This window comes from Mus musculus, chromosome 14, assembly GCF_000001635.26.
Source record: "Mus musculus strain C57BL/6J chromosome 14, GRCm38.p6 C57BL/6J".
Classification (NCBI taxonomy): domain Eukaryota; kingdom Metazoa; phylum Chordata; class Mammalia; order Rodentia; family Muridae; genus Mus; species Mus musculus.
The window spans coordinates 74,293,797-74,303,488 of record NC_000080.6 but is presented as its reverse complement, the minus strand read 5'-3'; the positions used below and the strand labels follow the sequence as shown (position 1 = coordinate 74,303,488).

At 39.5% G+C, this 9,692-nt stretch overlaps 1 pseudogene; it reads right to left on the bottom strand.

Annotated features, from left to right (window-relative positions):
* Gm6986 (predicted gene 6986) lies at positions 4,681-5,944 on the bottom strand (annotated as a pseudogene).

Below are 9,692 nucleotides of genomic sequence, written 5' to 3'. Positions count from 1 at the left end.
AAGCTCAACTGGTGTATAGAGAGGAGAGAGGGAAGAAATGGTGACATGCATGTAACATTTGTGTAGGCACATATACAGTCATGCCTATACAAAGGCGCACAAACAATATCTGCTAAGGTTTTCTATACAAGTTATTGGATGGCTTTTTGAAAGAAGCTGTACATGAAGAGAACTTATCTATATGTTTTAGGTACTGATCATTGAAGGGAATAACAGTGAACAACTGTGATCTGTGTTCACTTTTGGGGCAGTGAAATGAAGACTAAACATGCCTTATGACAATTACCCATGAATAGAAGTTTTAACTAAGCTAGAGGTGACAGAAAGTGACTGAGCTTCATAGAAATTAGATCTCATACTATTATTAGGGAACACTTACATTTAGCATACGTATGGCACATGCTTTTGAAACTTTATTTTGGTTTGTTCTTGTATTTTAAGAACTATCATATTTGAGTTTGCATCTCAATCACAGCTCGGCTACAAACACATGGCAATGAGGGATAAATATAAAAATGGAAAATGGAAACATATGGGTGTATAAAAATATTATATGTATATTTTGGTTAAACAGTATTGAAACAGAAAGGCAGGGTAGTGGGACTCACTGAAGTGTTTGTTCTCTAAAACATAAATAGGATGTGTGGTTAGGGTCCTGGGTGTTGTTTTGTTTTTTGTTTTTGTTTTTTGGTTTTTGTTTTTGTTTTTGTTTTTTGTTTTTTGTTTTTTGTTTTTTTTTGGTTTTTTCGAGACAGGGTTTCTCTGTATATACGCTGTATACCAGTCTAGCCTCGAACTCAGAAATCCACCTGCCTCTGCCTCCTGAGTACTGAGATTAAAGGCGTGCACCACCACTGCCCAGCCAGGGTCGTGAGTGTTTAAAGAGAAGTCTGGCAAGCATAAAATGAGGGACTTAAGGTAGGCTAGCTACTGGCAATGAAGCTGTGGAGTAGGCCACTCTCAACCTCAGTATGAAGGGAAGCATGGTTAACCCTAGGGCATGCAGGCAGCCTTAGGGTCATACCCAAATGAAATAAAGGCCAAAAGAAAAACTAGACACAAATATTCTTTGTGAATGTAGGCACACCATTCTCAGCAGTTCACTAGAAAACTGGAGACAGCTATTATTCAGAGATATTCTGTTTGGAGTCTAACAGTTAAAAATATCATCAGTGTGTTCTAACATGGAATAAGATAAAGAAAACCCACAGAGTCATTTGAATTGGCACAGGAAAAGTGTATACCAAACTCAACAACTTATAATGATTAAAAGTCGGCAAAGGCAAAGGGGGCTTCTCCACCTGATGGAGGGCAGTAACAAAAGCCAGCAACTAATGTTATCCTAGACAGCAAAACACTAATGGTTTCTCCTTATCTGGAGCTTGGCAAGGGTATGTCTACTTTGCATTGTACCTGGAGCTCTAGCCAGAACAATTGGACAAGAAAAAGAAACGAAAGTCAAAACTATCTGAAAGAAAAAGATAAAACTATGAAAACTGTGCACAATGAAAATTAAAGAACATTGCTAAGAGAAGTTAAAGAGGCAGAGATAAATAGAAACATCCCTAATTTTTGTTAGATCACTTATTCTTAAGATTATAGTATTTCCCAAGTCACCCACTGATACACTGTAATTGCTATATAAGCCTGACTACACAGTTTTATCCAGAGACTAAAGCCAATTCTAAAACTGCAAGAAATTAAAACAATCAACAACAACAAACCCCCAAATCAATAATTGGCTCCTGAAAAAATTTATTTCCTTTATCATTGATCATTAGAGAACTAAAATATAACCAGCAATAATCAGATACCTATTCAGACCTTTTACTGAGGCTACAAAGCATGAGAGTTTTGAAGAGTCAAGGAAGGGGCTGGAGAGACTTACCAGGTAAGAGCTTTGACTGCTCTTCCACAGCACCCACATGGCCACTCACATACATCTGCAACTACAGCCACAGGGACTCAGCAGCATCTGGTGGCCTCTACAGGCACTTTAAGCATGTAATGTAGCATATGCAGGCAAAATTCCCATACATGTAAAATAGATAATTTATTTTGAAGCTCAATGAAAATGCAAGTGGTAAAATTGAAACTCTCACACTGCTAAGCACATATCTATACAAATGTTGTCGGGGTCAGCTTTGCATTTTTCACAAACTTAAGCATAGAATTACAATATGATCCAGCAATTCTATTCCTAGGGATATATTCAAAACTCTTGTACACAAAGGCACATGTTATATACACATTATGGTAAACAAACACATGGATAAACACAGCACAATATGCACATTTTATGACATGCTGCCCCTCAACCCAGAGAATAATATGAAACACAGAGTACAACATAGATGAAACTCAAGGTCATTGAGGCAATTGAAAGAAGCTGGACAGAAAAACAATTGCACATCTATGTTTCCACTCACACTGACTGTCCACAGCATGAAAAGCAGTAGAGGTGGGAGGCATGTAAGTAGCTGTCAAGGATGAGAGGTAAGTCTATGGGCCAGGATCAATAGTCACACAACACCAAAACTACAAAAACACACAGGGGTACCAGAGAGTATTTGGAATTGCTAATTTCACTTCTACAGAAGCTGAGTAAAATATTAGTGTGTGGGGGAAATTAAATTATATACTATGTGGATATAAAATGTTAATATGGTTTTATTTTTAATGTTGCTTACTTGAAAAACATGCACATTAACTAAACATGTAAATTTTAAGTACATTTTAAAAGCGAGTCTAGATACATGTGTTTAGAGAACACAGATCTAACGTTCATGGATATATTACATTCAGAATTAAAAATGAAGTGGTAAAAAACCCACACAAATCAAATATTAACCCAATAAAATCAGTTTATCCGTGTGCTTGCCAGATGATATGTATTTGAAGACAGAAATCAACCTTGAGGTAGAGAGGTTCATTTATAATGACAAAGCACAGGGATAGTATCAATCTATATAACACAGGGAAAAAAAAAGATAGCAATAAATGGGAAACCTAACACATTCAAACCACTTTCTCCATGTAATGTGAAATTAATCTTAAACTAAGAGATGTTCAAAATCAGTGACTTAGTAGTAACTTGTGACAAGTATATTCTTCATAAGCATATAAGCTGCAGAACGACATCGAGTCTAATTGACTCCAGAGTACTGAGCCTCGCACATTTCAAATGAGGCTTGGGGCCAAATTGTTCTTCATGCTCTTCTGTGAAAATACTTCCAAGTGCCTTTGCCATATCTGGTGTCCACTGTCACAGAAAGGTGCCTTGACAGCAGGATCTGCTTCCTGTCCCTGTGGTTTGCATATCTGTGCAGCACATACATGTTTGCTAAACATCCTTATTCACAGGTGTTTAGGGAAACATAGCCTCCTCAGCTGTCTCTCAGCACATATGTTTGGTGTTATAAGAGTGCTGGCATGCTAGAACTCAAGCACTTTTCTAAGTATTAACTGCACAGACTCCTGTTTGAAGCACATCCTTGGAGGGTCTGTGGAATTCCTATTCAAAACACCATAGAGAATCTTCTCTTAAAACAGAGGCAAAAATAATTACATGCCCGTAAACTTGCTAATGGCAGTTACTAATTACTCCATGTCTACAGTGCTTGTTAGACCTGTGTGTTTTTGCAATTGATAATGCTTTTTGAGGACTCATTTAAGTCTGATAATATTCTAACTGCTTCAGGTGGATTAGGTACTTAATCTTGCAAAAGCTTATGAAGTTAGCATTATGCTTTTGATCAATAATTTCCAATAATAATTGAGAACACACACTCAAGAAATGTAAGAAGTTTATCCAAGGTTACTAGCCTAATCAGTGGTGTTATGGAGATTAAACTCAGCTGTGATTTGAGTTCAGGCTGCCATCCCATCCCGCATCTTATTCTGCTTCTTCCTTGGTGTGTCTCATTAACTTCATGTTAGATGTGAGGCAAGTCAAGTCCAAGGAGAGCAAAGAATTTTCTGGAGATTGGAGAGTTAGTCAGTAGAAGAAAAGCCCTTGGAGATCCACTTGGCCTAACTGTGCCTCTGCTCATCTCTTTAGACCCAGCCATACTAAGTAAGACATGCCTGCTCTGGCTGTAGAGAGAAACATGATTTCTGACAAAACCCTTGCCCATAAATTCAGGGTTTTCTACTAAAATAGAAGCCTTTCTCGTTAGCTATTATATCAATCAGGCAATAGGTTAGCATTAATCAGCTGAAACCACCTCACTTCAATGTGGTTTGACTCTCAGTGATAGACAGAGTCACCCAAGAAGATTGAAAAACTAAGTGAATCTGGACTCTGCCCTAAAGAATTTGATCTCATGGTTGCAAGAGACTCGGTGTCAGGAGTTTTCAAAGGCTCCCAGGTGACTTTAGGGTATAGTCAATGTCTGACCAGCCACATAGAAACTCATGTTCAAAGGATGCCACTGAGTGCCAATGAAGAAATAGGGAGCCACCACCATGAGTCAGTAGTCCTCATATTAAAAAAAAAAAAAAAAAAAAAAAAAAAAAAAAGTATGCCCCTTCCATAGAAGCCTGATTCTATGACAGTACACATTTTTTGTTGTCCACAATTGTTATTGGAGTTAAACAAAAAGAACCCCAAAAGTGAAAAAATATATTATATACAAACCCACTTTCCCTCAGGAAGAAGGTTCTGCTTGCCTCTTAATATGCAGTGCTTTTCATTGTAGCTTTAGACTCCACTGCTCCCATCCCCTTCTGTTGTCTGGCTCTCAGCCTGTTCTCAGTTTCAGCCTCCATGTTTTCTGAAACTTCATTTCCCCTGGAGACAGCATCCCCACTGCCTCCAGTCACCTCTGGCTCTTGTTTAGCTTTCTTTGTATCATCTTGTCGGGCACTCTCTTCCCCTGGTTTCCTCTTCTTTCTGACAAGATGGGAAATATCAATCACACAGTTTGATGAGGAAGTGCCATCTGTTGGTTTTCTACTGGCTATCATGGATACTGAAGCACAGGCTCCACTAGGAGTGAAACCCGAAGTAGAGCTCCCCACCAGAGTAGTTTTCATTCCCTGAGGATGTAGGCCAGTTCAGCTCCATCCCTACTCCACTGAGATTCCTTTGCATCTTCTATCTTCCTTTGAATTTCAGGTAGCAGTTCTTTCAGCTCCTCAATTTCTTTCTCATATTCAGTAAATGTTCCTTTAGCCTCCTCATCTGCTCGTGTAGTACAGCAATCCTCTTCTCAACGACTTCAATAGATTTGCCAAACTGTGCTACTGCCTCATTACACTGAGAGCTGTAACCATTGGCCAAACCCAACTGGTAGTGAGTCTCTGCAAGGAGACAATCGTGAGCTTCCAAATATTGTTCTTTTAGGCTTCAGCAAGCCTGAAACTATCCTCCTCTTTGGATATAATTCTCAGATTCAACACTAACTTCTCTAAGTTTAAGATGGGTTTGTGCAGCATAAAACTGGGCTTCTTTTGTTTCTTGCCTCTTAAAAATGATCTTGGCTAAATCCAGCATATCCCAGGCAAGTTCTAAATTCCCAATCTCTTCCTCTTCATTTTCTTGAGGAGAATTTTTTTTCAAGAACTGGTTTATTTGTTGTTTCTTCAGCCTTGTCATTTTCTTTGTCTTCTTCCTCTGAGCCTTCAGTTTCATCTACATTATTATTATTTTCGACCAAAGATTCATCTTCTGTTTTTTTCTCCTTCTTCCTCTTCTATATGCACTCCTTCTAAGACATTTCCCAACACTCCAGTCTTCATTCTGGCCAACTCCTGAAGTGATTTCCCATAAATAAAAGAATGCTTCTCCACACTCATTAGCTGTTTTTCCATACTTTTTACCTAAAAGACTAACTGCTTCCTGGAATGCATTAACAGTTGCTAGAATGTCACCCATCACCAGATGTTTCTGTCCTAGTCCCAGTAGTTTCTTAGCTTCACTATCCACATCCAGATCTTTAATCCCAACACTGAGGGGGCAGAGGCAAGTAGATCAGCATGGTCTACATGGTGTGATTCAGGAGAGCCAGGGCTCTCCATTTTATCTGCAGAGGTAGAAGGAAATTGAGCATCTTCAATTTCAGGTAGAGAAAATGGTATATTCGACTAATAAACCTTTAAATTATCTCTGAAGCCAGTTGTATAGCAATTTCTCATCCATATTCTTACCTTGAGATTGGCTCCTGCAGTGTACATATAAAACCTGTGACCTGAGTTGCACCCTGCATGTCCCTGTCTGCCTCACGAGTGCCAGAATCACCTGCTTTCTTGAGGACAGGATGCCAAGAGGAAACACAGCTGTGCCAGAGGCTGTTTCAGATGCCCGTTGGCTCATTTTCTCTGAGGAGCAACCAAGGGGAATGTTTTTTACTCTTTCTTGGAATAGATGAAATGATGACTAATAATTTCTGACCCCAAACCTCATATAACCTTTTGGTTCTAATCGTTGTTTGCAGTGGAGGTTAAGAAATGCCACCTTCTCTACTGTCTGGCAATATCTCATCCATCCTTGACAGGGCTGTAGGGAAGGGGATACTAATGCTTGATGATGCGTTCTAAGGCTAATTCAGAATCATCAGCCTTTCTTCCCCAAGGCCTTTCCTTTTGTTGTTTCAAGAAGGAAGACTCAGCTTGGGCCACCTTTGCTACAGCAAGAGACTCATATGGATGAGGATGGTATGCCAGGCAACTTTCCTACCTCATTCCTCTGGCATTGGCCGTTCTCATTCAGCTGGTGGGATAAAATCTGATGTTCAGTACTGACAGTTAGGAGAACATGGTCTTCCTTTGCTTCAGAGGGTCTTAACATTTGACTCTACTGCCCAAACACTTCAATAGAATCCTGTCTTTAGTCGGTGTCATGATGTCTTTGAGCTAGAGCAGAACTGGATTTTATGAAAACTAAGAACTGCTTTATAGTCTGGGAGGCCAATGCCAATCCATACTCTCCCCTCTAGTGCTTTGCAAGAAGTATGATAAGTTCACTGATGGCTTCTGTTATTTCTAAGTTTCTTAGCTTGAAATAGCCCCTTAGTTCAACCTTAGTCATGGAACTATGAAAACAATATGTTTGTTAAGTTGATGATAACAATCTGGGCATGGATTGCATATCTGTTTCTCACTACTTTGACACTCTTGGCTTGTACAAGAGTACAACTGCTCAATAAGTAATAGTCTTATTGAATTGCAGCTGATTAGAAATGTTGCTAATTACTCTGTTGCCATGAGGAGAAGGAGGAGGAGGAGGGAGAGGAGGAAGAGGAGGAGAAGGAAGAGGATTAAAAGGAGGAGGGGAAGGAGGAAGAGGAGGAGGAAGAGGAGAAGGAGGAGGAGGGGGAGGAGGAAGAGGAGAAGGAGGAGGAGGAAGAGGAGGAGGAAGATGAGGATTGAAAGGAGGAGGAGGGGGAGGAGGAAGAGGAGTATATTGTGAGCCTGGGGCACTGAGCCATAATATCTCTTCTTCACATATCCAATATTTAGTGGGCAAGAATTCTGAGCAGTTAGATTTTATAGGCCAAGCAATCACTCAGACAACTATTTACATTTAGCCCTAAGTGCTTTCTAAATATTCCAAGCAGCTTTATTCTGTAATTTCTGGGGCACCTGGAGGAGTATGGTAAATCATTTTTTTTTGCACAAATAACATGCATATTGACTCCATGAAACTCAAAATAAGTATGTTTTGTATATAAGTTGTAACTTTATACATGAAAGTGTCTCTCATCCTTAGGCATATCCAACCTTTTTGCCATTCAGATATCATCTACAAAACCCATGCATGAGGACCACACAGTATAATTACAAAAAAAACTTCACAAAAACTCATGGTTTGAATGAGTTTATGCTTTTCACTGGGGTATGTTCATTGCAATGAGGAGTTGCACGAGGATAGTGGCCAGTGGTTGGACATCTCTGCTCCGCAGAATTTTCTTCCTCTTCTGCCTTTCCCATTATAATTCTCCCTCAGGAATTTAATAAACGTTGACACGTTGTACTGGAAATGAATTCCTTTAAAATACAATGTGAGGCTCTCTTTACAATTTGTGCTATATAACCACAATCGTTCCATTGAGGAAATAATTGAGTGGAGTTTGCCCAAGTCAGTGGCCTGGTGAAAATTCATTGGAAAAAGAGTTAAAAGCAATGCATGTGACTTTGAGAGGTGAAGTTCACATATAATATCAACCATACAGCTAGGCCCATCCCATAGTGTTGGCCCTGTCTTAACCTACCCTGCAACTTACACACCTTATTCTTTATCTGGGGCTTTTTGGACCAGTTCACAGAACGATTAAATGCATAACTTTCAAAATTATGAGTATTTGGGGTTTAAATATGAGCATATATCTTCTAGCTCTTTAGGCAGATAACATAATTTTCCTCATGCTAACATTTTGTCTATAAAATATAACCCGTGCTTAATGAGGGTGTGCCTATTTAAAGGCACAAGCCCACATGCTCACAAGTCTCAGCTCTGTAACCACAATGCTGTAGTTAGCCCAAAGAATAAACACAGGGAGACCTCTGGGCTTCTAAGACCAGAGATGAAGAGTTTTGAAGCAGGATGAGGTGAATAATACTGTTTCAAGATGAGTAGGTACCAGAAGTACTAGAGGAACTCAAGTGAACTGAGCTCCTTAAAGTTAAGGCAGACTGAGAGAAAGAAAGAACAAATGGTACTCATACGTGTCTGTGGCTTCGATCCAAACTTCTGACTCACTGGTTTATCTCCTTAGGTGCTTGGATTATAAAAGCAGTGCAAACACTGTCATTAAAAATAGAAAGTTATATTGTAAATTAAATGTCCCCACTGGGGAGGTAACATTTCTGAGCTATTTGTAGTTGGCAGACACTAAAATAAGATACCCACTCTGCAGTGGATTCTGTTTTGTCCCTGTGACTTTAATTGGACTGCCAGGACACACGTCATCTTCAAGTGTATTTACCCATCCTAAATCAAGAAAGTGAGTTTCTAGAAGCATGGAGACAAGTTGAACAAGCAAGCCTGCCCCGGAATTGCACTGTATTGATTTGGTGTTAAACTAACAGGAAAGAATCCCTCTGAAACATTTCTATTTAACCACCATAGAAGAGGCCTGAGAATGGAAGTGAGGTCTACTGAGTTCTTTTTAAATCAAAGGGCTCTATTTGCAGTTTGAAGTACTCTGGTGCGTAGTCAAATCTTGGGTAGCTGGGAATCCTTGTGCCCATCTCTTGCAGAACTATCACAAGAGAGATGTAGCAGCCACAAGTATTCCCAGGAAACCTGAAAGCAATACAGATGATGTGAAGCCTCATCTACATCTCTAGGGTTTGCCACTGAGAGCTAGAAAGCCTGAAGGTTAGAAGAGTCCCCAGTGACTGGCAAGTGCTCCATAAGAAAAGAGAATTCACTTTTATTTTTAATACTTTCCTAGACAGAAATATAGACAAGTAAATTAAAGGATTCCCCTGCCCCAAAGTAATGAAATTTCTTTTTCTAGTTGAATTTGTCTATTCAGTTTATTAATAGCCCTGCTCTTAGTGTTCTGATTGCTTATTTTAGTCTTTCAAGAGATGAAGGAAGAATGCAAGCACTCAACAGGGCTACCCTTAGATAGATCATGGGAGACACTGGTTGCATTTCTTTGGTGTTTGGTTTGGCTGGGTTTGGTTTTTTTCAGGGGTCGTTATTTGGAAGATTTTCATGATAGCTTTCTTTGCAGCATGGT